Below are 5,955 nucleotides of genomic sequence, written 5' to 3' on the forward strand. Positions count from 1 at the left end.
CACAAGGTCTTTAAGGAGATCAACACTCCCTTTAACCAGAAAGGTCTCTAGACGGGTTCTTAGTAGCCACGTCAAAAGTCCTACGAGGGGCAAATTTGCTTGGATAGAGCATTGAAAATTGATTTTTCTCCTTTGAAATGGTGCATATTTTACTCTTCCAAATAGAGTGAATGTTACAGTAGTTTGTGCAAGCATTGTTTTACTGTCAAATAAGTTCCTTAATCTCAAAAGAAATAAAATAAAGTGGTAATAGTGAGAAGAAGTATCGATCCACAAGGACTAAGGAAGTTGTTGATGAAGAAGGCTTTGATTTTAATATGGGCGAAAATTAAAAGTGAAAATAGGGGGATTTTGTTTGAAAGATTGAAAAGAAAATAAAGATTTTAAATTAAGAAAATTAAAGAAAGTAAATGGATATGAAAAATTCAATATAGTAGAAAAAAAGCCACGTGCTTTCCTTTGCCTCAATTCCCATCGATCATTGAATACGATTTTTACTTCGGATTCATGTCGGTTGTAGTCTACAGGACCCAACCCCTATAATTTGTTTTTCTCTCTGGTAAACTGAAAATAAAATCCATCTTTGATTTTCAATCCTTTTGTGAATTAACTGCGACTATCATCGCCAGTTCCAACCCAGTTTAAAGATTTGAAAAAACATGACTCGAACCATGTTGTCTCAATGAGAATCGAATACGATCTCAATTTCCCTTAGCAGACTGTCTCTAAGTGTGTTCACAACAAGTCGAATGTGCTACAAGTCGATCATTCCTCCCAACTTTAAATCGAAACAACAATCAAGGCAACGAGCTCTTTTTGAAATGAAAGTGTTTTGATTTTGAAAGGATGGCCGATTGTCAATCCTTGATTCCAGAAAATTGAGAATATAACCTGAAGCGTATTAGGTTATTTTCAATTCTCACGATTGGAATTGAGTCATCGCTTCAGCCTTTGCCTTATTGAAAACTTAACTAAGCATGATAGAAATCATACTTAGCATTTTAAAAGAAAATAAAGAAAACTTGAAAAAAAAAATGGAATTTAAGAAAGGAAGAACTTTATAAAATCAAAGAAAGAAAAGAACAAACTAATTCGAGATATCTTTTCAGGATTATCTCGATGGGGTATTTATAGTCTCCTAAAACCCTAAAAATGACATAGAAAAGATAAAGATAATTCTTGAAAATTATTTTAACTAAATCCTAAAAACAAAAGATAATTCCTAATTTAATTTGAATTATAGCTGATCTGCTCGTCTGACCATCTAGAAAGCTGATTAGACGTTTTAGAAGCTGTTGACTGGATGCCACATCAGATGTGTCATGCCCACTAGTCTATCATTGACTCCATAAAAATAAAAACTTCAAAATTTTGCCTTTTTAGCACTATTTCTAAAATCCAACGTCATACCAGAAAATGAACGAAAATGCCCAAATCAGCAACATAAATCAATCAACAAAGAGTAACTAAAGATAAAATAGTAACTAATTAAACCACTCATCAAATTTTCCCTCACTTACTCAATGCTTGTCCTCAAGCATTTCTCAATCAATATATCAAAATCTCAAGTTGCCATCGTCTATCTCACAACATTTCCAAAACTTCCAAATGAATTTAGACCATAGCAAATATTGAAATCAAGGAACAATTAAGCAAAAGGCATAACCAAAATCAAGTGTAAGCAAAGCGTGACATTCCAATAATCCGTCAATTTCAATGAAGCAAAACTTAATACCTTACATGGATTCTCTCATAATCGCTCAAAGTGTTTCGGGTAAAAGAATATCGCTCAAGCCAGAACTAATAAAAACATTATCATAAGCTTGTAATTAAATCTAATATCCACTACTAAAAATGAAAATGATTCAAAAATCAAGGGGTCTTAAAAAAGGTTGTAATGCGACTTAGGTTAAGGTAGGAAAAAGGCCAAAGTTGGGTTTAAGATGCAAGACAAAGACACTAATTTATTCAAAGGAAGCAAATGAAAAAGATGATACAAATCAAACAATCAACTATTTCATTCAACTCTTCCTTTTTGAATCTTTTTCTCTTTTCTCTTTTTTTCTTTTTTTCTTCATTCGAACTAGATCATCATTTTCTTATGTTTTTCTTCTTCTTTTTCCTATTATTCGAACGTTTCTTTTTCTTTTTGAAAATTCTATTCTCTTTTTATTTTGGCTATTTTTTAGAATAAATTCATTCTTTTCCTAAAAAGGGTGACAAAAGAGGGTAAAATAAAAAAAATGACTCGGGTTAATAATGTAGTAAAACAAAGAGAGGGTATAAAGGCTCAAAATGGTTAACTAGGGGAACATAAAGGGTAGGTATTTTTTTGGGGGAGAGAAATGGCTAAATTCTAAGTGCCCCTATCACACTAAAGCATCATATTCAAGTATGTAGTCTCGATAAGTATTATTGTTGAGTTAATAGATCAACGAATCGACCAAGAGGGGGTGAATTGGCAATAAAAATTTTGGTGGAAGCTTTTGTAGAAAATTGAAAAATAATTGCACAGCGATTTAGAGTAGTTCGACTTTCTCAACCAAAGTCTACGTCTACTACCTTAGCTATCCACACTAAGGATTTTCCAAAAAATTCACTAATTTGTTCTTTCTTTTGAGGAAAAAGAGTAACCTTACAACTCCCTCAAGAATTATACCCCAAATTCTTGAGAACACTCTCTCCCAAAGAGAAATACACAAATTTGCAAACTTACAAGAAAGCCTCACAAGGTAAGATGTTTGCACAATTCTATAACAAAGAAAGAACACTAAAAAATAAATATAATAGAGCACAAATGGTGTTCTTGAAAGCAAAATGAATATTGAATGAAAAATAGGCTTGAAATGCTCAAACTTGAGGTTTAATGCTTTCTCTTTGATTCTCTAGCTTCTTTTCTTAAATTGTTGTTGATCAATGGCTCCTAAGCTTGTTTAAATACTCCTTGGATCACTTCTGAACGTTGGAGATCATTAGTGGAGTCAATAGAGTTGTTATAGTGTGAAAACAATTAATAAAACAGTTGGGAGCGTATGGTGCATTGATGCATAGCCAAGGTGCATCGGTACACTATGTGTAAAATTCAAATATTTCGACCGTTATAAGACTTAGTGCATCGGTACACTAGGGGTGCATCAGTGCACTAATTACATTCGATGTTTCAAAAGAGCCTAGAGTGCATCGATGCATGGTATGTGCATCAGTACACAAAATGCATTCGAAATGGGTGTGCATCGATGCATCAATGTAGTGCATCAGTACATCACTTTGTAAATTTGATTTTTGGCTCGATTTTGGTTCGAAATACTTTGTAAAAATTGTTTCAAAAATATTTTAAGTATGAATCACAATTTTTCACTTTAGTAAGGATTGAAATTGAAATTTGAAAAACTTGGAGTAATATTTTGATATTGAATAATTGAATCGAATATACTTTGAAAATGATGTAAAATCTTAAAATTCATTTATACTTAATTTGTTATATCGAAACATCAAAATGTTTTCAACAATCTCCCCCTTTTAGATATAACAAAACACTTGAGTAATTTTAAGATTTTCTTTGAAAAATAATTTTTGAAATCAATTTTGTAAAATTACTCCCCCTTACTATAACACACCCTTACTATAACACATCTTTCCCCCTTTTTTTAAATAAAAAAGACTCTATAAAACGTTTAGTTCAAAACAAGACTCTAAAAATTTAGCCAATTAATTTTAAATAAATATAACTTAAGCTGCTAAGATCACAATTAAGAGAAAGGTTAGCAGTTAGTTTCATAAATCAATATTCAAAATCAAATGTGTAATGGTAATTGGTCATAATGCAACTACTATGTAAATGATGCAAAACTAATAAACATTAAGCTCAAAATGAAAATTCAAACTAAACCAAATAGATATATATATATTAAGTTCAATTATCCAAAACATTCAAGTTTAAACAACCATCATCCATAACAATCCAAAACATCAAAATGTTCAATCCAAGCAAAAACAAAACAGGGCAAGACAAGGTTTAATCCATAGGAGGATCGGGAGGAGGAGGAGGATAATGTGCTCGCATCTCGAGTGTGAGTGCATCTAAATGTTCGTTCATCTCCCATTGTTGAGCCCCTATAGCAGTCAAATGAAACTCAATGGATGCAAACCTTAGATCAAATGTCTCTAAGAAAGATCGAAAGTATGGGGCACTTGATCCTCTTGCGGTACCGGCGCGTCCTCGGGTTCTTCATCGTCAATATCTTGCATGAGTTGTTGAAGCTCTGGATCATCGTCTGCTACCGGTGCCAGAGAAGGTGGAGCTCGTGAAGAACTAGCACCCGGAGTTTGCTCAGTTGGTCGATAAACCCATTAACCAGTTTCCTTATCCTTTTTTCATCCCAATTTCTTTAATGAAGTAAGATTGAGTTGGTTCTGGAGAGGGATGGGAATATCAAGACTGACCCTAAGGTCGAGTTTGATAAACAAATTACTCAGAAGACAGCCGTAAACTAAAGTTTTTATATTGAATATTGAATGAAAAATAGGCTTGAAATGCTCAAACTTGAGGTTTGATGCTTTCTCTTTGATTATCTAGCTTCTTTTCTTAAATTGTTTTTGATCAATGGCTCCTAAGCTTGTTTAAATACTCATTGGATCACTTCTAAACGCTGTGGATCATTAGTGGAGTCAATAGAGTCGTTATGGTGTGAAAACAATTAATAAAACAGTTGGAAGCGTGTGGTGCATCGATGCATAGCCAAGGTGCATCGGTACACTATGTGTAAAATTTAAATATTTCAACCGTTATAAGACTTAGTGCATTGGTACACTAGGGGTGCATCGGTACACTAGGGGTGCATCGGTGCACTAATTACATTCGATCTTTCAGAAGAGCCTGGAGTGCATCGATGTATGGTCTGTGCATCGGTACACAAAATGCATTCGATGTTCAAAATATTCAAAGTGCATAGATGCATGGCATGTGCATCGGTACACAAAATGCATTCGAAATGGGTGTGCATCGATGCATCAATGTAGTGCATCGGTACATCACTTTGTAAATTTATTTTTGGCTCGATTTTGGTTCGAAATACTTTGTAAAAATTGTTTTAAAAAATATTTTAAGTATGAATCACAATTTTTCACTTTAGTATGGATTGAAATTGAATTTTGAAAAACTTGGAGTAATATTTTGATATTCGAATAATTGAATCGAATATACTTTGAAAATGACGTAAAATCTTAAAATTCATTTATACTTAATTTGTTATATCGAAACATTAAAATGTTTTCAACAATTATGCTACATGTTCTAGAATGTTAAAAACTAGTTCGACACACTCAAAGAAACAATGAGTAAGAAAGAAAATATATACTCGTTAAACTCAAAACTCACATGAAAGGGTGAAATATACATCAAAATATTCCCTCTCACTTAAATCATATTTTCTCAATATTTAACTGAAATCATAAGAGAGGAAATAGAAATACTTTTCGTGTTTAGTGGCATACTGTTTGATGTGATGAACTGTTGTAGAACTGAATGTCCGATCAAGTAGCCATTGAAATATATTAAAATTTTCTGCAAAGCCTAAGGATAGTACATTAGTAATGTGGTAAAGTAAACGCGAAATTTAGTTAAAATTTTGGGTAAAGTATAGTAATGGTCACTGAACATTTCTGAAGCTTGCATTTAGGTCCCCAAACTTTTAAAACTTGCAATACAGTCCCCCAACATTTATTCCATTTGCAACATGGTCCCCCAACTTAAACCACCGTTAGAAATTAGGGTAAATTATATAAAAGGTTATTGAACTTTTCAGACACTTGAATTTAGGTCCCCCAACTTTTAAAACTTGCAAAACAGTCCTCAATTTCATTTTAAACCCCAATTTCCAAAGTAATTCAATTTTATTCTAAACCCTAAATTCCAAAATAATTCAATTAAATTCAATTATGTCAGATTTATTATTA

This window comes from Hibiscus syriacus, unplaced genomic scaffold (assembly GCF_006381635.1).
Source record: "Hibiscus syriacus cultivar Baekdansim isolate YM2019G1 unplaced genomic scaffold, ASM638163v2 tig00110348_pilon, whole genome shotgun sequence".
NCBI classification, from domain to species: domain Eukaryota; kingdom Viridiplantae; phylum Streptophyta; class Magnoliopsida; order Malvales; family Malvaceae; genus Hibiscus; species Hibiscus syriacus.